Source organism: Amblyomma americanum, chromosome 9 (assembly GCF_052857255.1).
Source record: "Amblyomma americanum isolate KBUSLIRL-KWMA chromosome 9, ASM5285725v1, whole genome shotgun sequence".
Lineage (NCBI taxonomy): Eukaryota > Metazoa > Arthropoda > Arachnida > Ixodida > Ixodidae > Amblyomma > Amblyomma americanum.
In genome coordinates, this window is record NC_135505.1 from 78,911,052 (window position 1) to 78,938,591 (window position 27,540).

Below are 27,540 nucleotides of genomic sequence, written 5' to 3' on the forward strand. Positions count from 1 at the left end.
TGGCTTAACGGCCTGGAGTGAGCGAGGCGAGCCATCGACCGGACGGCGCTGTACAGCCACCTGGCATGACGCAGCGAAACACTGTGTGACCAGCCATTTGCATTTGGTGGTTGCAACTGCGCCGTGGCAAGACGTCGCCGAATAGTTAAGAGGATCAGCGCTGTTGTCGCGTGGGTCGGCAACACTCCGTGTGCCGGGTTGGAATGCTGATCCTCTTTCGTGCTTGAGTGCCGCTGGCTTGGGGGCCGTGCTACTCCCGGGTTGTGCCATGCAGCGAAATCGGTAGGGACGACCGCACAGACGGCATTGCGAGGGCACGGGGCACCAAGGTTCACGTCCAAACTTGGTGGAGGCTCCGTCGGCGGTGAGGACAGCAGCGACGGAATGATGTGCCCTTTCAAGAATTCGAGAACGATCAACTGAGGGCCCAGCTGCACGACAGTGTCACCCGAGTGGCAAGGAGGTGTTCTAGCCCATCTGCAATGGACACAAGGAGTTTTGCCGAGAGGGGGGGTGGGGGGAGGTGACGCCCTGGGGCTAAACATGAGACTCCAACTGGTGGGCATTGTGTGCGAAATATTAGTGGCAAAACACTATTCCACACGTACCAACCACGAGCAACAATCTTCTCTAGTCTTGTGCTTCTTGTCTTGTGACCTTGTGGCGTCAAAACGACCTGCACAGTGTTGTAAGGAAACTGACCACCGTGGCAGGCGACAGTTAAATTAATGACTGGTCGCGAGAATAGGGTCGCACAATCGATACCTGTGGCTCTGGTAAAACAGCCGCCTGCCACTGCAGTGGCGCATCGCTTAACCGCTGCGCTGGTAGCGGTATGAGCGCTCGCCGCTTTCTATGACTGTTAAATAAAGCATATGACCAATTCTGCATATATGGGCATCAACCCAATTAAGTCCTTAATGCGGAGCTTAAGTGTGTCCTGCTATAGCACGCGTACTCGCCTTAACTGCGTTAAACCCCTACCACTTTTTTAACCATGCAGGGTATAAAGATAAGGACGATATCTTTGTGTTCCGACTGATGTGAAGGAATGAATTTCAGCCTGTACCTGATGCTTGTCTGGGAAGCTTCTACGTGCCAATAGATAGAAGGAACGTTGAGAAGAATCACAACTCGGCGTCTTTTCTGTTAATAATGTGGTAGTTTATTAATACCGTAGGATCAGAGTGGTTGTCACACCAAAACTTCGCCAATGTCCGAGACTAAATTGGCTGATTGGTCGAGAGAGGTCATCCGACCTTGTGCCTTCATTAAAACCTGCCCATCATGGCAGGTGTCAACCTGGCCACCGGATTGTGATCAACTTGCCCGCCGTGGCAGATGGCGATTAAATTAATGAATAGTCGAGATAGGTCACTTAACCTCTTAACGTCAAGACAATCTGCCCACCGTGTTGTGAGCGGCCTAGTTTCTAGACAGTAACCTAGACAGATAATCGAAATGAAAAATCAGAAAATGTGTTATATATGCCACTATCGGCACCGTCACAGCGCAGCAGACACCTGGTACTGCAGCTAGGAGTCCGAATATGGCGGTTGATGAACCGAAAATTGCAAAGAAACTGACGCAAACACGCACAAGTTGAAGCATACGCTGCGACAGATGTGTAATCTAATGCTATTAATTAAGGCGGCGTCTCCATAGTTTTTTAGAGCTCTTAGCTAACAAAGTTACAATTTACATTGCCTCATATGGGCGGCTACTACCGAATCATCAGTCTGTTTTTACTGGAGGCACAATGGAGCACCTCCTATACGCCTGCAGCTATGTGTGTCCCAAAAGAGGTTAACGCAACTCCTATGTCGGCAACACTGTATCGCCTCAACAGTCGTCCGTGGTCTCGGAGGCCCGCCTTTCCGAGCAGTTACGTGGGCTCAAATGTCAATTACGCGCCGGTGCCTCTCTGGCGTAACCTAATAGGTAACCGTCTTCATAAAACCACAAACGACTAATGACTGTACGTCGGCAATTTGATCGCAGGAGTCCCCCTCACGCATACAGTTGCCTCGCTGCTCATTAGGCTCGTTATTGCCCTGGGCTATGCACCGCGAACACACGGCGAAAGGTTGCCCGTGATAAATGACGCCATTCTTCCCGCACCCCAAAACACTATCTCACCCGTGTTTCTAATGTGCTTGTTTTACTTTTCTAGGCCAGGCCGCCCCGATAGCTTGTCTTCGAGATTGAGCAACTGCCCCCCCCCCCCCCCCCCCCTACCATGTCCAGCAAAATGGGCAAATATTTTGTGTGTCTCTGTGAGCACATTACAATGAAGACTGAAAGGGGGAAAGACCGGTGTGTTCTTGACGAAGGACAAAGACGTTCAAAAAGCCTGCGCCTACTTCATTCTAGGTGGAGTTAACCACGTCGTTTAACGAATAACCAAGCGATGTCACTCGCGTCGACTAAAAACACCATCTAACGAGAACAACTTCTTATAACCGGAGGATGACGCAGGCTAGCAACGGAGAAGGATAACGCTAGAGGGATATGAGAGGGATGAGCGTCAGGGGGGGGGGGGGGGGGGGGGGGGGGGGGGGGGGGGCGGGGGGGGGGGGGGGGGGGGGGGCTCTAAAGGGGCGCAAATTTGCATTCCCACTGAGCATGCCCGGAGCAGGAGCTTCAGCAGCTGTGCCCAGACAAAACAGAACCCTCATTAGAAGACCGGCCTGCATGGGCCCTTACCCGCCTTGCTCTTAAATAAATACTTCCCAAACAAAGAGAGTAACGTGAGACCTGGTCGCCAGAGCGCGCTCCCTCCCTCCTTTCCCCTCGACTCTTGTCTTCCCCGCATTGCTTTCCGCCTCTCCGGTTATGCGAACCGCGCGGTCGCCGTCGCTGTCGAGTTCACGAGACGCTGGGCAGCCGTAATTAGGCGGGCAGCCATGGGCGCTTATTAGGGGACCGAGGGAAGAGGAGAAGAAGGAAAGAGGAGAGTGGATTGCGCAATGGCAGCATGATAGGGGGGGGGAGGAGGGGGAGAGTATGGAGGCGCAGTGTGCCAGCGCAGCGCGTGGCATCATTGTGGGCAAGAGTGGCATCACGACGAAGCGTGGGAAAAAAAAAAAAAGTTATGGCGATCCTTGTCATCTTTTCTCCTCTCTCTCTCTCTCGAATGACTCTACCAGCGGAAAAACGGCCGGGAGGGGGGCGTCGCACACGAGCGGAGGCAAAACGTAGGGAGGGTGCAAAGTTCAAAGGACGCGACAGCGGGAGATGACGGCACGTGGCGAAGTCGGGGGGTTGGTTCAATTAAGACGGCCATGCTCAGCGGGTGGGGTGCCGCGTTCGCTTCGCTTTTAATTCGCATGGCTGTGGGTGTGTTTCAGGCTTGCCCGGTAACGAGCGTTCTTGAAATATGAGCGCGATGAAAGCGAGGCTGCGGCCGACGTCTGCAGATGCCCTGGCGGTGGAAGGTGGTCCTAATGTCGGAGCGGTCGCGGAATGGTTTCCTTTTGGGAATAGGCGTGTTCGCTGCTCTTTGGCCACACGTGTGGTAGGTGGCGCCCGTTTCACATGTGCAGCTATGTTGGCATAAAAAATGAGCAGCACGCGGACCATTCGGGCGACATAGCTATCCGCGACTTTGCATTAGCAGTCCGCACAAGCCAATCGTGGTAGTTGCCACGCGGCTTAGAGAACGCTAAGCTACAGCCAATGGAAACTATGGAATAGAAGCGCCATACAAAAAAGAATACATTGAAAGAATTAAAAAAAAAACAACCTACGTGGACCCATCGATTTCATAAACCTATGTCAGGAAGGAGAGGTTTATTTCAGAAAAGGGAGCGTAGTAATAGCAACCCTCGCATACGAGACCCCTCCAGCATTGCTTACAACCGGACGGGTACAAATTCACCAAGACAAGCATCAATAGGATAGGAAATTGCCGGCTTTGATTGTGTTGTATATAGTTTACAGCGCTCTTTGGTCGGTAGAAAGCGAGATTTCAATGGCTGATACTGTCTATCATCATTCTTAAGTGTTTGCACGAAGGCTCTCCAGTTGGTTTATGGTTCATGGAGATTAACGTCTCGAAGCGACTCAGGCCTACGAGGAACGCCGTACAGGAGGGCTCCGGATAATTTCGACCACCTGGGGTTTCTTCAACGTGCACTGACATCGCACAGTACGCGGGCCTCTAAAATTTCGCCTCCATCGAAATGCGACCGCCGTGGCCGGGATCGGGGCCCGCGATTTTTCGGGCCAGCAGCCGAGCGCCATAACCACTCAGCCACCACGGATGCTCTAAAACTTCAATTGCAGGTACTCTCTGTCGTCATTCTTGTATATTAGCACGAAGACTCTTCAGAGCACAAGACGGACACACTATTATTAAGTGAATCGTGTTCCAATGAAATAATCACCATGAAAGGACCCTGACGAGTGCAGAATGTCTCTTGAAAAATACCATTCAATAGCACAGAGGACGCCCACTGTTACAATTCTCGTCAAGTCGCGGGCTTGTGGATGCACTCAAAGGAGGGCCGATTGTTTTCGCTTCTAGTGTTCGGGCATGCTCGGTCTCTTCCGATTGATCTAACAATGAGAGTGCAGAAAACTAATGACGCGAAGTGGCTAAGAAGATGCACTAATGGGGAGACAACAGCCAGCATCGGCAGTAGAAAAAAAGTTGACTTTGCCGCTACGCCAATAGGCAACGAGGCAGGAAACTCACGCCGAGATCGTATCGCCTTTGCAATAACCGAAACCCGTGAGCACGAACAAGACAGCCGAGTCACGGTATTTCATGCGCACTGTTCCGTCGGCTGATGCTCTTAGCGAGGTCAACCTGTCGTAGAATTTTAGGGTAGCTGCCATCACAGAAGCCACGTCTGTGTTGCATCAGACGAGAGAGCACGACTTCGTGAAGGCGGGAGTCTAGATGAAAAAAAAAATACAAATAATGGGAGGGACTACATCCGCGGCTCTTGACAGCGTACGTCAGTCGGGACGACTGATTATGCCTCTATTTTATTTACATAACTGCCCCGGACGGCTAGAAACGGTTTACTAGGTCGACGCGTACGCTTGCTTTGTCTCCACAGGAAGACATTTTTAGGCAGTAAAAATTGTTCCAGCCGCCTACCAGTTCCAGTGCCTCGCCACTTTGTCACAAACTCTTGATCCCTTCCCAGGCTTTTTGAAGATTACATGCATAATCATCATCATCAGCCTGACTACATCCACTGCAGGGCAAAGGCCTCTCCCGTATCTCTCCAATTAACGCTGTCCTTTGCCAGCTGTGCCCACTCTATGCCTGCAAACTCCATTTTCATCCGCCCACCTATCTTTATGCCGCCCCCTGCTACGCTTGCCTTCTCTTGGAATCCACTCCGGTTACCCTTAAGGACCAGCGGTTATCTTGCCCTCGCAGTACATGCCCTGCCCATGCCCAAATTCTTCCTCTGATTTCGACTAGGATGTCATTAACCCGTGTTTGTTCCCTCACCCACTCTGCCCTCTTCCTGTTTCTTAATGTTACTTTGTTTTTTTTAGGAAAGTAAATGCACGGTATCTGTCTCATATATCGTTGGACACCTGAACCGCGCCATAAGGGAAGGATAAAGGAGAGAGTGAAAAAAGAAAGGAAGAAAGAGGTGCCGTAGTGGAGGGCTCCGGAATAATTTCGACGACCTCTGGATCTTTAACGTGCACTGACATCGCACAGCACACGGGCGCCTTGTAGCGTTTTGCCTCCATAAAAACGCAGCCGCCGCGGTCGGGTTCGAACCCGGGAACTCCGGATCAGCAGCCGAGCGCCGTAACCACTGAGCCACCGCGGCGGGTTCTTAATGTTACAGGTACCATTTTTCTTTGCATAGCCGCTGCGCTGTCCTTAATCTAAGTTGAGCCCTTTTCGTTAGCCTCCACGTTTTTGACCCATAGTGCAGGGCCGTGAGAGCATAGGTGAGGATTTGTCAAATGCGCTCCACCCGCTTCTTGCTCTTCTATAGTCAGTCATTTCAGTCTCGTAATGCGGATCTGCGGTCACCATCTGCCCTAAGTAGACGAATTCCTTTACCACTTCCAGCACCTTGCTACCAATTGTAAACTGTTGTTTCATTCTGATAGTGTTGAACATTACTTTGATTAGACACATCGTTCTGCTCTGTCTGTCCAAGTCATTGATCATGCTTTGCAATTCATCCTTTGAGCGACTTAACAGTTCAATTCAACTCGTTGCCCCCACTTTTCTGTTTTTAGAGCTCAGTCCTCATCAAACACGCATTTTCGTATTTTGGAGTTACTAAGCAAAACAATGCCACCCATCATTTGGAGATTAGTGAGGATCCGTCGCCCACTTTAATCCGAACTTCTTCCCAATGTAGTCTTCGGAATGCTTTATTTGATATGGGCGGCGAATAACACTGTGGAGATTGTATTCCTGTCTGTCACCCTTCCTGGGTACTTTATCGCTGTTCCGTGGAGGATTATGATCAGTGCGCAGTCCCTGTGGATACTTTCTAGCAGGTTTACATACGCTTCTCCTACACTGAGACTAGGCAATGCGCGCTTGAGTGCTCATATTTCGACCGAATAAAATAGATAGATAGATAAAGAGGAGGAGGGAAAGGCAGGATGTTAACCAGAAAGGGTACCGGTTGGCTACCCTGCAATGGGGAAGAGGGATTAGGGGACTAAAAGGAGGAAGAGAGAAGGGAAAAAGGCATGACACACACACGACGCACAACGCTGTCACAATTTGTCACTCAATCCAGCCGCTCTCAAGTAGGCAAAGAGTGCCTTGTATGCCTTGAGGGCAGTCGACTGCTGTGGCCACGGACCGAGGATCTTTTGCTCTGTAATGGGCGAGGATCGAGGCGGTCCAGGGCACAACACAGTGTATGTCTTGCACTCGCAAATGCAGGGCACTCACAGAGAAGATGAGACCGAATAAAATGATGTCGCATAAACTATGAAGGCTAGGTATAGAGGTCAGGTTATATATACTCGGCAAATTTTTCTATAACCTGACTGTTATGATGCAAATGTACCACCTTGTCGAGTACCCTTTACGGAGGCCAGCCTGATCCCATGGCTGACTGAAGTCTATGTTCTGTTTGTAGTTCTGTTGTCAGCTTCAGTTTATTTATTTCTTGCTACAGAGAACAGTGGGCCCCGGGAAAAAAGCCGTATCTTGACAAGCTCCCGAGGCCCACAACATCTAGCAACAGTGGCGCCATTGGTCACATGCAAACAAGAAGGCATACATAAACCTAAGGCATAATTCACAATCTCTGAATGAACAGCGGAAACTCAAACTAAGCGCGCAATATAACATAAAGAACAAGTTATATACAAAAGTCAAAGCATGCACTGAAGCCATATTTACACATTCTATATACAGAGATTATAGCACTTAATTTCACAGCAGTGAACACATTGACAACGTATTCTTCCCATCGTGAGAATTAGGCTTCCCCTGATTACGCCCGGGTATTCGTCAAACAGGCTGTGGCTACCCAAACCAGAGACCGGGCAAGGGAGTGCATGCTTCCGTACCACTATCGCTATCGAAATGAGAGAATCTACAACCCAACCCCGTCATTAATCTCTTTCAAAACTCGAGCAGGTAACATGGAGACAACTCCCTACAGATACTCTACCCAATACATATAAATATTCAATCGTTTATCCGGATAATTTCCTCAAATATGCAGACGTTGTGGCCATCCCAAGGCCGATATAGCTCATATATTATTACGAATGCTCTGAGGACCTAGCTCCCACGTGCATCGATAACCAAGCAGAGTGCCTAAAAGAGCAGCGCTGGGAACGAGATGAAGGACGAAAGGAAGGACAGAGAAGTTCTTTATCTCATCCGCCCACCTAATTCTTTGCTGCCCCCTGTTACTCTTGCCTTCTGTTGGAATCCAGTCCGTTACCCTTAGATACCAGCGCCTTTGTCTGTTCTTCCCTTCGCCCTGTTCCCACTATTATTTTAGGTACGCAGCACAAACTAGCCCGACACCTTGCTCTTGCAAGGAGAGTGGAAGGATACGTTGAGCAGCTGGGACCCTCAAACTCAAAAGAGGGCCATGCAATCGGGGCTTTATAAGTCGCAACATGCCACTTTACGGGCCCTCAAGGTCAAGAAGAAGGAGAAGACTTGACAACACTTCAAAATATGACCATTAACTGATCAAGAGGAAGAAATGAGCTTGGGCAGGGCATGCAATGCGAAGGCAAGATAACTGCTGGTCCTTAAGGGTGACGGAGTGGATTCCAGAGAAGGCAAAGCGTAGCAGGGGGTGGCAGAAGGTTAGGTGGGCGGATGAGATTAAGAAGTCTACGGGCGTACGGTGGACCCCAGCTGGCTAAGTACAGGGTTAATTGGAGAGACATGGGAGAGGCCTTCCCCGCAGTGGGTGTAGTCATGCTTACGATGATGAGGAGGAGGAAATGAAGTTAAACCACCATCATCATCTCTTGTAAACATGTTGAAAAGCAAAAGCAGTAAGCTAACTGGTACGCAATTTTTCAGATTTTCAAATCCCCTTTCCATCCAGAGATACTTACTTCGAGTAAAATGCCGCACTAGTTTATTTGAGTAGTTATTATTGCTCTCCTCTCGTTGCATCGAAGACAGCTAGCTTAAGGAAATTTGTGCGGAAACTGTAAAGTCCGTTTCTTTTCCCAGACTTTTGTGACTCTCCTCATCCAGGCACTGTAAAGAATTCGTATCCGAGGGACTCAACCGCCATGGCTTCTCCACTGAACTCACGCGAAACGCAAGTTCAGACTCACTTGTGATGCGTTCCGCGAAGTAATTTTGAAAAATTTTCGCATAAATCTCATTACAGCTAGCTGCCGGCCTGGTGTAAACGCTGGTTGCCCAGAGGAATCAAAGCGATTTAGTTTTCAGTTTTTACGCTTTAGAAGTGCTTTTTTTAAGCGCGTGGCTTAAGTCAAACAATTTTCTATTTTTTTAGGAAGGAAATGCACCAACAGACAGTCATAGTAACGAAAAAAAAAATAGGAGCGAACAATGAGGAAACTGCAGCCGAATGTCAAACCCAACAAGCAACGCACAACTATATACCACACGCACCTCGGATGCAAATGCCGAAACCGCGTGAAAGCATTGCGACATTTGCGCGCGAAAGCCTAAGCAGCACACTGCTCCCCGCGCTGATTGCACCCATCTGCGCGGGAAACATTGAAAGAGACAGAAAGTGGAGCAGGGAGGGCAGGAGTCCAATTTGGACTCCGCAGTCATCTCCGTATTCGTCCTCCTCCATTTTGCGATGAAGCTCTCAGTAGAAATGCATTGCATAAACAGGCAAGCGTTGCACGCAACCGTGAATGCGTGGCGCGGAGGAGAGCAAGAGGGCGAGGGAGTTGTAATTGGCCGTTCGCACTGTGCACTTTGCGATGCGAATGAAATGGGCGGCCACCGAAACGCGGTGCTCCCATCGAACGGCTGCGCAATATTGCTGCGGGCGCCGCCTGCACTTCGCAATGCTGTTAATCCCTTCAAAGGCGCGTGCCGCTTCGGATTCGTGTGTAGTGCCTTTTCCCTCCACCAGTGGGAGCGCCGACTAGCGCAGCCTAGTAAGTTACGCTGAGGCTTTTCTATAGGCCCACACTGATTGTAATAGTGCTAACGGGTATGGGAAGGGGAGGGGGGGGGAACTATTTTCTCTTGTATCCTTTCTACTTAGCCCTAGTAAAGGGGGAAGGAGTTATGCAAATGCGAGATAAATGGGAAGGCTGTGCTCCGGGTCTACTGTGTTCGTCTGGGCATATATAGGTGCACTCCAGTACGGCTTGGTAATAGTATAGTAACTAGAGGGTTAGGGAGGGCAAGGCGGCATTTTACGTCATCATGCATGCGCCAAATAAAAGAGAATGGCATCACCAATAAGAAACAAATATCAAGACAAAGAACACAAGTTTAACAAATCCGGAAATATATTACCAACAAGTGTTTGAAGGGCGATTACAAAGGTGGAATGACGGCAGTGCAGCTAAAAAATAAAAAGCTTGGTTATAAAAATTGACTGAAATTTTATGAAGTAGAAATAGTGTGCGAACTGGGATGCCTTCTCGGTAAATGTTACTAAGTAACGACGGTAGTTTGTATGATTGAAACGAGCATAAAATTAGTCTGCAGAGCAGAACACAGCTTGACAGCTGGCAGGTGGGCTCTCATTCAGGTTATTCCCAATTATATTCAGAATGTGGGTTCAGCACACTGTCAATAAGCAGAGCTTACGAACAGGGAATTAAGTACTACCCGCAGTGACTTCTTCATCAGCTGTTCATTCATTTGTGCACTCGTTCTTTCATTTTGTTCATTTGTTGATTAACTTCGTTCAGTCGTTGGCTCACTCGTCGGTTTAGTCCGTTCGGCAGTCTGTTCGGCAGTCTGTTCGGCAGTCTGTTCGGCAGTCTGTTCGGCAGTCGGTTCGGCAGTCTGTTCGGCAGTCTGTTCGGCAGTCTGTTCGGCAGTCTGTTCGGCAGTCGGTTCGGTAGTCCGTTCGGTAGTCCGTTCGGCAGTCCGTTCGGCAGTCTGTTCGGTAGTCGGTTCGGTAGTCGGTTCGGTAGTCGGTTCGGTAGTCGGTTCGGTAGTCGGTTCGGTAGTCGGTTCGGTAGTCTGTTCGGTAGTCTGTTCGGTAGTCGGTTCAGTAGTCGGTTCGGTAGTCGGTTCGGTAGTCGGTTCGGTAGTCGGTTCGGTAGTCGGTTCGGTAGTCGGTTCGGTACTCGGTTCAGTAGTAGGTTCAGTAGTCGCTTCGTACATGTTTTCGTGGTTTTGGTTTTCTTCATGCTGATGTATTTAAGTCAACATGTTATTCTTTAAAAAAAGCTAATTTACTGCGACGAGGAAAACGAGCTCTAAGAGATGAAATGTGATCGCTAACCCGGCCTGTTCAAAGAACCAACGACTCGCCGGAAGGGTTGCGATTCAAGGTGGCCCATATTTGCTCAGACCTTTCCTACAGTGGTTATGTTCGAGCATGTTAGTCTCTGTGTGTGCGCTTTTCATGCCTCAGTAAACTACGCACCCCCATATCTCGAAAACGGCAGCTTTCGATAGTGCACCTAGGGTCTGATCCACGCGTCTTGATTACACGATGCGGCACCGGTGAAAGCATTTGTTGTGAGCATGTTGAAACGCCCAATGTCTCTCGATTCCGCATTTCTGCATGTCTGTAGTTTCTGCTGTGGCGCCGGCAATTACAGTATTCGAATGTGGGCGTTGTTTTCAATGCGGATAAAAGATCAAACAAACGAACAAAACAGGCAACTCTGCTCACGCTCCACTCTTGCGATTGCGGTAGCCGGTAATCATATCTTTCCCTATGAAAGAATCGGTGAAAGAATTGTCCCTGCTCCATCGTGTAGAGCAGGTGTAGAGTGACTATATTTACACAGACTCTGTCCCCCAATTTGCGATACTTGTTGCGTGGCCTCCGCGTAAAAAAGAATAAGAAACAGGTTTATTACATTCATATTTGGGGCCACGGGTAATGTTGCGCCACCTTAGGAATGGGCATGATCTCATAGCCAGCGCGGAATCAGAGGTGGAATGCGGCTTATTGCATTATTTTGCTTCTTTAATTGGCTATAGGGTGGCGCGTACGTCTGCTTGCTCCCGAAAGCCATCTAAACAGGTGGCCACATGTCGAAATTTCCAGACTAGCGCCGCAAAGGGAGTCTGGTTTGGAGAGGGGAAATTACCTCGTGGACGCAACGGATACGAGAGCTTAGTTGCCTGGGCTTACTCCCTCGCGGAGGACCACGAAATATTTATTGCATAGACGGTACACAAAAATGGAAACGTAGTCCACCGGCTATAAGCTCTACTGCAGGCGTCCGCCTCGCCATGAGGCCCTGCTGTCTTGAATCGCCGAGTGTAGTGCATCATCAGAAGAAAACGGTCGTTAGCCGTAACGTTACGGGCGTAACAGACCGGTTGCTGCGATAGACGTATGCGCTATTTAACATGCTCAGCTCATTACTGTGCAAAGGCCATAATTCGCCTGTCGTTATTTCGCCTCCCCCCCCCCCCCCCCTTTCGTTACTACAAGGAACACCGACTGTCGTTTAATAACGTGTGTAAAAGGTCGTTTAGAATATGGCCCCCATCACGATGCCTACTTTCGCACGAAGGAAGACAACAGTGATGGTAGTTCCGGAAGTATGCTGCTAACGGTCTCCGTCCTGGTCCGTGTGCAGTAACGAAGTTTATTATTATGCAAGCAGACCGGAAGGATTGCAGGCAGCCATTTCAGTGAACGAAATATACGTGCATGTTTGCATATTCCTGTTTCAGCGCCTGCAGCAGAAGCCTCAGCAGCGGTTACTGCGGGAGGGGGGGGGGGGGGTCATAATTAATCGCTCTGGCGTCATTAAATGCTCCCTCTCGTTAGAGTCCTTTGCACTTGCTCAACTAGAGGAGCGTTTAGCCCCGTAATGTCGAAGCAACAAAATGATGGGACAAAAGTTATGAAGTAACACTATTGCGTCACTAGCCGACACTGTAAAACAGAAATGCAAGAACCTGGCAGATTTATTAAGAAAATTATCACCGCTGCGCAATTAAAACGGCCGATCAGAGTTAACTTCTGTTTTTCTGGTGGTGGTGGTGGTCGTGGTTGTTTATTAAAATAATAGCAAAAAGGAAGGAAAAGAATTTTTGCTAGCCCCGGGATCTGCCATCGATACTGAAGCAGCTGAGCTGGGGCAGCGGAAATAAAGGATAACAGGCAGAATGGAGAAATGATATGAAAGAGGTGAGGAGGACGATAAAATTACGCACTAATATTCAGGCTTCAAAAATAAATCATTGGTAAACTTCAGAGCTGTGTCATGACGTGCCAATGGAGCAGCATGGCGACAAAAGTTGTCAGTCATACCTACGTGCAGGGGAGGGCTACAGTACTAGCAGCGTAGAAGCAGAATGAGCAGTATTCCTGGACCATAGCAGAAATCAAGGTAGCATAATTTAGAGCTGAAGGAGTAACCAGCTTAAAAATTCAAAGGACGGGAATGGAACTGAAAGCATTAAAAAGTAGGAAATAAATAAGATCACTATATAAAATCAGTCTTCATGAGGGCGCCCCGATTTAAAGGAGATGCCAGTAAAACCCATCGATTCACGCAAATTTCTATTTGGACAAACACTGATTGTTATGCGAAAGCGTTATGAATGACTCAACGCTTTGTCTCAAGGGTTCTTTTAATGCCAGACCTGAAGCTTGCTGCCGTGCTTCCAAACAATCCATAACAGCTCCTTTCCCAGCCACAGGTGACGCCACAATCTACAAAGCTCGAAAAATTTCAGCCCTATCTTTCTGTCGGACCCGGAAAAGCAGGAAGTTTTCCAACCAGCGTTATTATTAAACAGTCTTCGTTAAAACAGCGCCAGAAAAAAGAAAGCGCACTCCGAGGGCTACGACACCATTCGCTTGTCGCAAGCGCCTTATATAAACCTGTTCCTCCTTCACGTGCTCCATTATTCACCTGTCTCATCACGAAGTACCTGCATAGGCACTAATCTATTCCTACCGGAAGATCCGAGCAAGCGGCAGTATAGAATAGGGACGACTCTCTTTGCGATATTTATATCTCCCTCCAGGAAAGGTTGCCGGAACTCCTCGTTACACAATATAAAGCTTCAAAATGTTAAACGTCATGGACGACGGATGAGCGAGAGAGAAATGTTAATGACTGTGAGCGAGCCCTATGTATAGACCATTTCAGAGCAGAAGCCAAGCTCCGGAACAGCCACGGTAGCTGAACCTCTCATAAAGGCGATGGAGGAGGCGCTGGTTGCCTGTTATCTTACCAGAGGCCTCGCTTTCGAGTTAAAACGTCACGGACAGCGCATAAATTAGAGCGTTTTGCGGCGAAATAAAGAAAGTAAAATACCGGAGAGTGAACGAAGAGAAAAAAAAAAGAAAAAAAAAGTGCTCAGTTTCGAACGCCCGCGTAACCTGAAACGTCGACGCGTCAACGCCGTGAACGAAAGAACCCAGCGGAAAAAGAAAGAAGCAACGGAACGCACATGGCTCCGTTTTATTTTCTGTTTGTTTTCTTTAATTATAATTTGCGACACTTTCCGGCCGGGCCGGCCATAACCGCGAGGCGTTATCTCGAGGAGGCGTAGAGTTTCCCCAGCTATGACGCTGTCCCGCCGGTCTGGTAACAGATAGAGAGAGAGAGAAAAAAAAAGAAAGACTAGAAAAAAGATATAGGACGAACAACGCGTAAAATAAAGCGAAAGTCGAGCGGCTAGCTGGTAGACAGCGTGGGAAGGAAAAAAGAGAAAGTGCCATGGCTTGACAGAACGCAGGTATATATCCTGTCGAGGGGCAAAAATCCCCCAAAAGAAACTCAATGCTGTCGCGCAAAATTTACGGGCGGACGAGTTTTGCTCCGATGACAAGCCATCAATTACGGCTGCCAACGCTGGGCACGCCATTAAACAAGCCGTCGGCGCGCGCGAGGTTTTTTTTAAATATATAACCGCTCCTCAGTCATCGCGCCGGGAGTTATGTGCAACGTATAGCTTAGGCCCTGAACTGTGTAGCACCACCTAAGCAGAGCGAATTTCTTTATGCTGTTTCAATTAGGTACCTTAACAGCCTTATTAAGCCACGAAAAAGGGCCTAACAGGCACATTTCTAAGTTAAGCAGGGTTTAGCTTGCGCGGAGCGAATTACTCAATTTAGCAAGTGAAAGTAATAGACTACGGAACCAGTGTAAGACCAGCAGCCCTTTCCGACCGCATCTATAACGACGGTTTACATTTAGTTCATGCCTGAACTTAATAATTAACTGCTCGAAGAAAGACCTAACAAGGGGACGCTTCAGTGTTGCGCTCGCTTTTGTTAGTGTCGAACTAACCAAGGCAGATTAACCAGTTAACCAACCATGCAACGAGTGTATGAGCAACAACCTGTTCCGGAGCCAAGCTTTCACCGTACTGCACGCAACTTGTGACGTAGGTTAGTATATACCTCTCTTTAGCTCGTTCTGTTTCCCGTCACGTGGCAGCCCCCAAAAGCCACGGGGAATCAGTAATTTTTTTTCATCTCGTCTTGTGGTTTCTTTTTTTCGTCGAGGGGAGCGGGTGCGCTTGGATAATTAAGGGGGAATTTGCGCAGCGACGCTCGCATTAAAATTTCAAATTCATCTCCGTCCCCAATCAACGCCGGCGGTAGTAATTTGTTTCCGCCCAGCCTCCGCTTTTTTTTTTCTCTGCTCTTCTGTATTCCAGGCCTTGTTGCGTTAAAAGCGCGCGCCCCGAAGCCCACGCTGGAAAGCGCTTGCTAAGCTTTCCGCTGGAGAACTCGCCTATTCTGAGAGCCCCAAAGAACTGCGCCCCAACGCAATTAGCGCAAGTTCGTGAATAATTCGCCGCGGATTAAGCGAAAGCACGGGGAGGAGGAAAGACAGGAGGAGGGAGGGGGAAGAAGCCCTGGACCGCTGCCACCACTCGTGCTTCTTTTTTTTTCTTGTTTATTCGTTCCTTCTTTCACGGTCTGGATGACGCGGGGGCCATCTGTGATTCATCTTTCTGCTGTTAGCATCCGCTGCTGCTGCGGCTGCCCAGATGACGCGTGGTCCACTGTGACCCCTACTCTGCGTCTTCACTGTCGAGGTCGCGAGTTCGGTTCCCCGTGCTTTGCAGCCCGCGGGAGGTACAACAGGCCCGACATAGTCAAGAGGTTTGTCACGTGTTCCTGTTTTTAACGGGCAGTGAATTTAGCGGAGTGCTGTCCTCTGAATCAGCCTAAGACATTTTGATAGTCCGTCTCAAAGCTCTGATCATCAACCGTCATCAGCACAAATAGGTGCATTGCAAAACAAGAGGTTCATCATGACCTCAATCCCCTCCTGCGCCTGGGTCTCTAGTCCTAGTCATATCAGCTACGCAACTGTCCGGAATGAATGAATGAATGAATGAATGAATGAATGAATGAATGAATGAATGAATGAATGAATGAATGAATGAATGAATGAACTTTATCTTGGGTCACAGTTCAGGCTCATTGTATTCTGTGATTCATGGTTCCTCCGCGGAGTTCTTCGTAGAGGAGCCTACCGAGGTTACGTCTGATGTCGGCGGTAACATTTGCGTTGCGTTCGGCACCAACGGATATTCGCAGCTTTACAACCAATACGAAACTATACAGCACACCACAAAAACACCGGGTATGAAGACCACTGATCTATCACCATCTAAGGTGCCTCTGATCCCAGAGGCAAAGCTCCGCAGACTGGGTAAAACGTTTATGATACCACCCTTGCGCTGCTTGTGAAGGTCTCCTGGCAGCGCTTGTCAGAAACCGTCAAGCTGTCCGGAACAGAATTTTTAAATCTACGGTTTGAGGCGCCCACTGTGATAAAGAAGGAGAACTTAAATATCGTCTATTTACATTTGAATTCTTAGTGTTGCAACCAGACAGGTGCCCACCGAGGGCGGATACGCAAGATAGCTTGCCGTCCAAAGAATAGTTCCGAAGAAATCGCCGCGATTTGAAGCTAAAGTTTCGTAACATGGCAAAACGAAAAAACTGCGTTCCTGCCAAGCCACGTCATAGTGAGCGTCTTGACGCCTCACTGGTCACTATCTCACTGAAGTTTCTGCAGTTGCGAGATCCGTGCATTGGAAGAAACGGCTGAGCTATTCGCATTAAACGCACGCATGCGCAGTTCCCGTCAACCGCAAGAAGAGAGCAGCTCAGAAGATAGATCCTTGAAGCTCCTTGCCTGCTTCCTTGGGCGTTTGTTTAGTTTCCTTATGGATGCAGGAAGGCTCGATACAGAGGCGTTTTTGAAGCACTTGCGTCACGAAAGATATATATGCATGCAAAAGCGGAATTCGAAATGACTGCTTCCAGGAGGCGCTTATGAAACGGTAGCGTGATCCATTGAGGCGAGCCGAAGTTCTCAGGCCAGATGGCGCGATATTTAAAGCAAGACGTTCCACTGACGATGAACGAAAAATGAACGAAATGAAAGCAGGAAAGAAGGAAGGAAAATAAAGTAAACAACAAAAAGAAAAAGGTCATAAGGAAAGAAAAACAAGAAACACAAGGAAATGAAAGCAGGGACACAAAACTGGGAGAAAGCGACTCAGGCTATGAGGGACGCCGTAGTGAAGGGCTCCAGAATTTTCGACCACCTGGGGCTAGAAATTTCCGTAGCCCTTCACTATGGCGTCCCCCATAGCCTGAGTCGCTTTGGGATGTTAAACCCAAGTAAACCAAACCAAAAAAAAGAAGTTAATGGTTTATGCAAGTTTATAACGTCCAAAAGCGATTCCCGCTATGACGGACGTCGTAGTGAAGGGCCCCGGTTATTCCGACCACCAGGGGTTCTTTAACGTGCACCGACATCGCACAGTACACGGGCGTCTAGAATTTCGCCTGCGTCGAAATTCGACCGCCGCGGCCGGGATCGAACCCGCGTCCCGCGTCTTTCGGGTAAGCAGCCGAGCGCCATAACCAATGAGCCACTGCAGTGGCTAACAATAGCTACTGTATATCTACCGAAGCGAAGAAACGAATAAGGGAGGTTAGCGTAGCATTTTTAACACCTACGCATAGTTTGCTTCGAACTCGCCTAAGCGTTCAGCAGCGCGGGTTGCACTGCAGGCGACGAATTGAAATAGTGATTGCTTTCACTCCTATGAAGTATGTCTAGGGGGCCGTCTTACTGGTAACAAATGAACAGTGCATATGACCTGCACGCAAGTCAGGGCTCAGGTGATTAGCATAACAATACTATTCCCCCTTAGATGGCTTCAGTGGTTCTACAAGGTTGCTCCATATTCAACGAATGACTCTCCAGAAACGCAGTGTTTTTATTTCGGTATTGATTAACACGCCACAGAAAACATTCTATGAATTCTAACTGCATTTTCTGAACGAAGCTCATCTTGGTATACAGCAAGACATCAATTAAAGTCTTATCTTGCTTCGCAGTCCTCCAGTTACTCTGGCTATGACTTCGTGTATTGCAAAATTCTTACTGCGTAAGCCTATTCCAAATATATGCGGCCACAGGCTCCGCCAAGCATTTCGTGTCGATTTTAGCCTCTGGCTTCACACATCTATGTTCATGTTGAAGTAAAAAGGGGCAATTTGATTTTGAAGGATGGCGCTGGCCAGGAGACACAAGTTAATATTGTCTCTTCAAGTTAATATTCTGCTGAGCTACACATCATATGTTCTGCTAGCATGGGAAAATTGTAGCTTTCTCTCGAAACACAAAAACATCATTTTATGTTTATCTCCAATTTGTGCTACAGGGGTAAAGCTTTTAAAAGCAGTTGCCTTTGAACAGTCACCAGCAGTAAAAGAATATTGTTTTTTTTTTAATGCGAAAGCATTATATGGTTATGTCGCTTTAACACAAAGTATCCGAAAATTTTGTCCGCACGATTATGTAGTTGGTTAACAAACTTGAAGTAATGAAAATTAATGCCATGTTTGAAGCAGGTTTTGTGCGACTGATTCGATGAAAAACGATGTAGATGTTTTGAGAATGTTTACTTACTTTGAAAAAAAAAAGAAAAGAAAAAAACAAGGTTAAAATATAAAACAAACATAAAATTACAAAATTTTAAATAATAAAAAAATTAAGGCATGAAAAATGGAGGGATATAGAGAAATGCTTTCGACTTTGCACTCTTAAAGGAACATTGAGGAGAACTCTATCATTTTTTTTTTGTTAGCAAAACCTGATAGTTCGGCATTTCATGGCTTTGTTGCCGCTTGTCTGGGCGCGAAAGATGCATTTATTTCAAAGAAATTTGGATTCGAAGATGAAAAAGTTTTTCCCGCCGCTCTGATTCAAACTCAGGGAACTCTTATGACGCCACGGCAACTCTTATGACGTCTCAGAACGGAGTGACGTGATACGTGACGTAAACGCAGACTCCGTGATTTCTGACGGCTAGCTCTGCGGTGCGCAACCTTCGTTTGCCAGCCTCAGAGATACGTGGTTTCCATGAAGTAATGAAAATTCCTCCAAGGTGGCGCCTCTTGTCCTACGAAGTCATCACGCTTGTACTTGCGAGATTGGCCTGTGGCGGCGACACCTGTATTTTGGTTTTTGCTATTTTCTACATTACAAGAGCTTTGTTTTCAGTAAGAGTGGCGTTTTTGTGGTCAGGAGCTGTTATTCTATCGATACAAGCCAACTTCAATTTCTCCTCAGTGTCCCTTTAAGCAGACTTGAGTGCAATGCTGTATTTTTTATATTTTTTTTATCGTGTACTTCGGCAGCGCAGACGCGCCAATCAACCAACCGAAGAGTTTGGGAAACTTCATAACCACGATAAAAAACAAACAAAGGGTTGCAAGCTGGATGGAAGCGCTAACTGTTTCCCAAAAGTTAGGTGTACGCTAAATACAAAAGAGGGCAGCGCTGAATGTTCCATTAAACGGACGTGACGTGTTCGCGCGCTCGCGTCACTGATGCGAGTACGATTGTGTTATTACGCATCCAGATTGCAGGTTCCCATAGAGCCGAACACACCCCTCGACAGGTGGCCACAGAGAACAGGAGTGGGAAGGCCAACACCTGGGGTTTCAACAGTGAGTCATCAATTCCGCATCCCGCTTGATTCCTTGTTTTCCGACCCCTCTCCCTTTCCGGCGTCCCTAATTCACATAGCGTGGGAAAACCTGCGGGTGCAAAGCATTGCTCGCCAGAGAACGCGAGTTTGGTTTCTATCTAGTTTGGTTTCATTCTAATAAAGGTGTGGCACGCATGTTTCCACTCGTCACGAGAAAAAAAAAAACAACCGGCGAAGCCACGCACACTGTGGCGGTCTCAAGCTCATACTGGCGCATGCTATGGTTTCGTGACTGGTCGAAAGTCGCGGCTGGGTAAGTAGAAAAACTAGTGTGTCGCTAACCCTTCAGCAACGCCTTGCTCGAGCGTTATCAAAAATGTCCCCAGATTGAGTTAGCGATTGTAGTTTGTAAGCATCTGTGCTCCTAGACGCTGATAATTATCGTGCTGTTTTCAATTTGCTCGCCGGCAAGCAAAGTGTGCTTATATTGACCTTTTCAAGCTAGCGGCTCCAACCATAAAACAGTAATCACATTTAAGCAGCACCGCGGAAACTACAGCTGGCATCACTTAATCAGAGGTGAAACAACGTTGTCAGCGCGTTAGACGATGGATTGCTGATTTGCAGGCGCCCTGACCTTCGTACTGCTGATTGTTGCGGTTAAAACACGTTTTTTTTTCTTTATTTAAGCACTGGACAACTGGCGGCTTTGAACATGACTGCCATCAGGCACCAGAGTTTCTTTGTAAGGCTAGAAGAGCTGTTCAAGCTGGAAATGAATGAAAACAAAAAGGCGAAATTTTCTTCAATCGCGATGCTTCCAAGTGAGCTATGTACAGCGTCGGTCAAAAGTTCCCAGGCCATAGGGTGTTCTTTCAAGCTCTGCAGAAGGACAGTTATGACACCCCCGAAACCCAAAATCTTTATATAGGATAGGATAAGTATCATTGTCACCTCTGAGAAACTTGATACCTTTATTGCTATTGTAGGTGGAGAGGTATGCCGCTGAAAAGGAGACCTGTGGCCTGGGAACTTTTGAGTAACACTGCACATTTATTGGGTACCTTGTACGTTGGGTTAAGATAAATACTAACTTTGTGTTTACTTGCGGGAATGGAGTTAGATAGATTTCATACTTCCTTTATCTTTGTTATCCAGAAATTGTTACAATACTGTTTTGTCCAAAGAAAAAACAGGACATGTAAGCCCTTCGGCGTTATGACTGCTGTAAGAAGCTTTGAGTGGAACACATAGCTTGTGACGGGGCAGTTTTCACACTGGTTCGAGCACTAGACTGGCTGATTGCTCAGTCAAGCGGGACCCTGGGCGAGAAGGGAGATTTCAGCACAAATTACAACACTCTCCTTTCTATTACCTCTCTTGAGCTTTGGCATACATTAGCATTATACATTTATTGCGTGTAATAATCACTACAATTCCTGGTAACAAAAAAAGATCCGATAAACGTTAATTTGCAGTTGTTTAAAAACGAGATCGCTCAAGGTCCTGTATTGCAGTGATTGGTTCAAAGCAGCTAAAAATAAACATTCATATTTCAATTACTTCATGGATGGGTGTTTATATTATAGGATGGAGGTCAACAATACTTTAGCGACAAATGGTGTGTTACTTCCGGCTCTAGCTTTCCTGCACATATTCAGCCTCGTGCGCTTAGAGTAGAGTAAGTATGCAACATTTCTGTCGAATTGTCGAACTCAACGACAACGTGTCAGAACTAGAAAGTTGCAAAGGACGCAGCATAGGTGGTGCGAAAACCGTAGAATTGACCGATTGTATAGCTGACTGCTTGCATAGATAGCGGTGCAGCGTCCGCCCCCCCCCCCCCCCCCCCCCGCGCCTCAATCCCTTTTCGCCTCAGACAAGCAAAAGAAAATCCTTGCGCACTTCTGGAACATCAGCAATTGTTTTGTGCGAAACACACACTTAATCAGAGGGAACTTCTGAGCAGGATCGCCGGCATTTACGCGAGAAAAGAAATAACAACACCCCTCATAATGCACCGGCGCAAGCCACTCGGAATCTAGAGGTGGATATGTGCGAAGAGAGAATTTAAAGAACTAGCGCTGTGGGATATATAGACGGTTATTTCAGCACACGGGGACTTTAAGCACGAAAACATTGGAAGAAGCAACGACCATGGGTGGATTCGAAGAGAGGTGTTGAATAAACATCCGGACTAGGCGCAGCGAGTTTTACGAGCGCTTGCGACGACGCTTTGTGTTTGTTTTCCAGTATTTGGAAAGAAAGCTCTTCATTACGGAAACGGAGAGAGCTGATGCTTGATTTCTTTTTTTTTCTGCCTGGAAGGCCAACTCTTGCAGGAAATTAAGGGACGGGGAGAAGAAATGAAAGATAAGGAGGTTATCCTATCATATAATGGCCGGCTGGATATCCTCTTTATTACATGCATATATGAAGGAGGCAAACAGTCAGTGAAACTAAGGAAATCATAGAGGAATGTTTCCATTATCTTAATACGTGCTGTTAATCATTTGGAAGTTACTAGTGTCATCATTTTATGGTTGAAAGACAACTGATTAGAAAATAGAAGAACAAACAATTGCATACCCACGACCTCTGAATTTCACGTACGGTGCTCTACCAACTATGCTACGGCGGCGGCTGTCCAATCTTCTACTTTCAGGGGTATTTGTGTTTCATGTAACCTAAGCTTGAGAATGCTCACCAGCGCCACCTCGCCCACAGCGGGGGACGCAGTTAAGAGAGTTAAAGCGAGTGGAATGTAAGGGAAAAGGAAATTCCAGTCCGTCGTTTCCTTCTGACTTTACCATGGTTTAGGGCCAGTTGTGGCAAATTAAAATGTGCACCTTTAAGCTGTAAGCGGCCACTAAAGAATGTGGCTTCGAAGCACTTAAGCAGTGCTCTGATGGCCTAAACCTTCTTCTACATTAAGCATCAGGCCTGGTGCGTGTTCTAGCACAAAAGCAGAAGCCCATAAACCAACCGTTGTCTATTAAGCGCGTTTGTCTTCATAATCAGCAAAAAGTGAACAAAAAAAAAGAAACCTACCAGAAGAGTCACATAACCGGTAATGGTTTACCAGTTCCTAGCCATCGCTTCTGTGTTAATGCATTTTCGTGCTCGGAAAAAAAGCAAAGAGAAAGTATAAAGTGCACTGTTAGCTAGCTAAGATAAGTGACATGTTGAAGAGGCGCGCTGGCGAACTGCAGAAGCAAAGCGTATAAGAAATAAATTGGGTGCTTTAGGGAGCACTTACCTGGGCACTTAATCATGTGATGTTGCTGCTGCTGTTGACACGCAAGCAAAACTAAAGACAACGCTGACTGAACGTGAGAGAAACACGCAAAGAAAAAATAAAGCTGCTTGCGATTGCTTCACGAGAGCTTCTTCTTTAAGAATGTTGGCGGATTATTGTGTTTTCTTTTCATTTAGATATTAAAACGACCGAACCGCTGCTGCTATTAGATTTTGCTGCCTTTTCTGGTAATTGCGACACTATCGGCATTTACGATCATTTTTCAGCGGAACTAAAATGTGAGATAAAAGATTGATTTCGGTAGGCTCAGTGATTTGGGAATAAATTGATGAAAAATGGCGGTCAAAGATAGCTGTCGCTTAACGAATGTTTAAGGATGCCCCATTACATGCTTGATATTATTAACAACGAGGCAAAACAGCTTGCTAAAGATTGATCTGTTAATTCTTCCCATTATAAGTACTACGAAATGGTGTTTGCTTTTCGATACCGCTGTAGACATGGCTACCGGACCTGGAATGTACCACAGTCATAAGCAAGTCCTCGCTGCGGCCTATGCCTCTGTTGCCCCAAGTTTTGCTAGAGTTGCTGAAACTTGACGTAACCCGCTGTTACACTTCCTGAAAAGTTATCTCACGATAATTCGGAATGAAAGAACGCTGGCCAGGACGGACCCAGTGACGTGCCAGAGATTGCAAAAGACTTCTGCGAAAGACGCGCCATCATTGAGACTTTCTTTGCGGATTATTTTTCTGTCCTGTACACAGTTTCCCCTTGAGATGGACGGTTCAGATATTGCCTCTTTCTTTCTAAACAGGAAGCGTTTATGGTTGCTTCAGCTGAGCTTTTATTCTTAAAGTGCCCAATGCTTTTTCCCTAAGCGCTCAACGGTGGCGCACCAGTCGGTAACAACCTACCGTCAGCGCGCCCAGCTGAACGCCCAGACACACTTCAGTTATTCATGACGATATTCTGGCGGATCACTGTTATTGCGGCTTTGCGCAAGATGGGTCGGGCTGCAGGAGTCAGGCATTTATGGCTCCACAGTATTGTTTCTCCGGCTGTTTACGGCAACTTACAGAAGTGTAAATAATTTAGGCTCATGGAGTAAACACAAGAGAAGAACTGAAAATCAATCGGACGAACGCTGTCGCACCCGTTACGCCATTTGGTGTTCCTCGCTAGCTTCTTCGTGCTGAAACTCATTCCATCTGAACAATTCCCACGGGCCAGTGAGCCTTCCCTCGATGCCATTTAAAAGACGCTATGTGTCTTCGAGTACTTTCCGTAATCTAGCCACCCATTTTCACTGACGCGACACGAATTATGGAGCGATCAATGGACGATATCTACCGGCTTACCTTTCCAACGATACCGCCCAAAACGTTCGCCTGATGTTGTAAGACCATAAACGCCAGTCGCTGAATCATTACAGCGTTGTCTTCTGCAATTGTGCTCTCATGGCAACGTCCTGATTTCTTTCCGAGTTGGCCGGATGAAGCCCTCGATGCTCTGCAGCTCATGTTTTATTGTTAAGCGCTCGAGCGCCCCCCCCCCCCCCCCCCCCCCCCCCCATTACGAAGATTGCAGCAATCTGACGATACGTGCCCGCCGTACTGATGACTGTCTGGCGACGCAACACGGAATCGCTTAGCTCCAAGCGTGACGCAATCTGAGCGCAGTACTTTAAACAAAAGTGCAGTGTACCTGACGATGGCAAGCCTATAAACCAAAGATTGGTATGGCGTTTCAGAAACAGAAAGTGGGATAAAAGAGAAAAGTAAGCGACTACATCCAATGAAAACAAGAAAACATGCGTATGCATCTGTCGCCGATGCATTCAGTCTTGCACAACAATTTTTGTTCTTGTTTAATTATTCTTCGAAGTGTGAACTGCTTTCAAGACTTTACTTTGACTCAAGTCAGGCCGTGCAATTTTGAAGACAGCTTTTTCACAAGGTGAACGTCCATAATTCGAATCGAAGGCTTGACTAATTGTTCACTCTGTAAGACATCGTAGTCGTGTACTGTGAATTACATAACACTCGTAACCCTGAACTGGTGTAGTGAACTGTTGTTACTTAGCACGTCTGAAAATACGAGCTTATAGTGAGTATTGACACCCACCTACCAGCATTTTCGACTTAATGAACTTGTGATAGCTTCATTGAAATTATATTGGGTTTACATTGAAATTACTTTGAGTCTACATTGGAATTACATTGGGTCTACATTGGAATTAAAGAAACTACAAACAGTTTGGAATTTGTGCACTGCCACCGGAATTTGTTAAAGCCGTTCACAACAACTAAGCGTGACCACGTAAAAAGAAAACGAACAATTTATTAACATTTCGCTGCTAAACGGTGGGTTCCCGGAAAACGACGCTAGAAAAGCGTTGCATTCGCTTTACCACAGCAACGAGCCAGCAGAAGTGGGATAGGCTAATTATTACCATGCACTAGTTCTATTACACTGCCACCGCTTAACTTCCACATCTGACATGCTGCGCGAGTAACGGGTTGTTCAGGTTTCTTGATGCCATTTTTAGATCTTTCCAAACTGTTTTAAGCTTCTATTTTTTGTCTGGTTACGGAGAGAATCTTATTAGGGGCCCGTTGTGCAAGAGCATCAATAAAATATACAAGCTTAACAATGTTAAATCACTTGAGGCCTTACATGAAGGCCCGGATATGTTTTTCACCACGGAGTATTTGCTTTCTGTACTGCTGCGGCGACTTAACACAGCACAACTGGGTTTTTTTCTTACGCCGATTGCCTTCATGGCCACTCTTTATTAAATCTTGCGCAGACAACTTGCCTTTCGAGCTAGGCGAACTTCGTTCAAGGAAGCGAAAAGTTGAGGTGCAGTCGCGGCGGCAGCAAAACCCATAACTTCATCTTGCTTGATCGTAGGCGGGACTGGAAGAAAAGTTTAAAGCGAACGTGCAAGCAGGGACAGCTGAAGGAAGGAAACAAATTGCGGGGCACTAAGCCGTACTACGGCATCACTCGCCGCTAACCGAGAACAGCTTCCAGATACGTCGCTCTGTACGGCGGCCGGCTGCGCTCCGTACGAACAGGACGGAGGAGCAGTCTACTACGGCTGCCAGACGCTACGCTCCGCATCCTCAGTACACCGGAGGAGACAGCGCTACGGCGGATGCTGATGACCGCAGCGGAGCGAGCGTACGGGCATCGCTGTCGGTGACTGCCTTGTCTTCCCTATCTTCTCTAGGGAGAATTCCGCGAAAGCCGCGGACGGAGTGGCCGTGCTCGACTACTCACCACTCGAGTCGGGCACGTCGTACGATCCCAAGTTTCACGTCGGCGTCACTGGTGCAGGCGCCTTGCTCGCTTGAAGGGATCGCGCGGCTGCTGCGAACAAATCCGCCGAGGGCGTGAATCGGATAGAGAGAGGGAGGTGGATGGGAGAGGAAGGCAAGAAGGAGGAGGGAGAAGAACAGAGAGAGGAGAATAAAGCAGCTGACTCGTCGCGCCGCCTAGCGGCGCGTCCTCTCCCCGCGCCTGCCGCAAGCCATGAGCGTCGCCATGTTCGGTGCTCTCCCTCTTCTTACCTTGCCTCCGTTTTCTGTGCTCTTTCTTCTAGCAGCGCGCGCGTCGCTTTGGGAACCCGCGCGTCGGGCAAACCGGTCCAATCTGGTTGGACGCCCCTGTGGGCCGCGTTGTACTCTCGATGCCAGGGGAAGGCGCTGTTCTTTCGATTTCTTCTTGCTTTCAAGTCATCCTCCTCTACCGCTCCGCTCTTTCTCTCTCTTAATCTCGCTCCCAGAGGACTGGGGAACCGGCGACGCGTAGTGGGATCTGAGGAGCAGTGATGCTGCTGGAGGTAGCAACGTTGTGACTTCATTTCGAGCGGCAGGCACGCTTTCCTCTCCGCGTCAGATAGACGCTGCCGCGTAAAGGGAAGAAGTGGGGTTCCGGAGCGGAACGCAGAAGGCCGTCGCTGCTCCTAACACCGGCTGCGGCTTTTTTTTTTTTTTGGGAGGGGTTAGCCGCAGTTGCCGGGCAGCAAGATACCACGTTTGTTGTCAAAATGGGGGGGTTGGAGTAGTAGTAAGCGAGGGAATAGGACAGCACGGTACGGCAGAATTGATCTCTGAGGAAGGGAAACGGCCCTATACGCGCCCCGCCTACTCCTCCACTCCAAGCGGGCTCTTCGTGGTTGTGTACACATATCTAGGACCCTTCCTCGTCGGCTTACCGCTGTGCTCGCGATTTGCTGTCGTTTTGTTAGGAGCGAGCGGGGTGCATACAACTAACTGAGGAGAGCCTGCTGAATCGGGGCGGTGGAGCCCTTTTTGTGGTCCGCTCTTGCTTGGGCTCCCTCCGTCGGGTTTCATATCCCCCGCAGTGTCTCCTCTTCCGTCCTCTTTGCGATTCCTTTGTACCTATGTGCGTTTAGGTGTGTGTGCGTCGGCTTTTCTCTAGGCCCACCGCGTTCCCCGATCCGTCGCAGTCTCCTTTCAGGAATGCTTTTAACGCACCTATTTGCGTCGTCCCGTAACGGCTCTGGGCCTCTTTCACGCTCTGATGTCTTGAGTGGGCTGCTGGAGCTTTCTAGGCCCCCTCCCACGTGTCTGTACTCAATTTGGGCTTTTCCATTCTCCTGCTGCTGTCATTCGATTTTGCCGTATTTTCCCGAAAAAAAAAAAGAATAAACGGGCGGGGAGCATTGCAGGAACGCTGAGTAAAT

At 47.8% G+C, this 27,540-nt stretch overlaps 1 protein-coding gene across 2 annotated transcripts in view; it reads right to left on the reverse strand.

Annotated features, from left to right (window-relative positions):
- LOC144105448 (uncharacterized) overlaps positions 1 to 26,266 on the reverse strand; it is a 62,334-nt gene extending 36,068 nt beyond the window's left edge. The window contains exon 1 of one of the 2 annotated variants that reach the window (XM_077638571.1): positions 26,112 to 26,266. The gene's annotated coding sequence lies outside the window, so the exon portion shown is untranslated. The remainder of the gene's footprint in view (positions 1 to 26,111) is intronic. The other variant, XM_077638568.1, reaches the window with a different exon arrangement.
- Between the last annotated feature and the right edge of the window lie 1,274 nt (positions 26,267 to 27,540).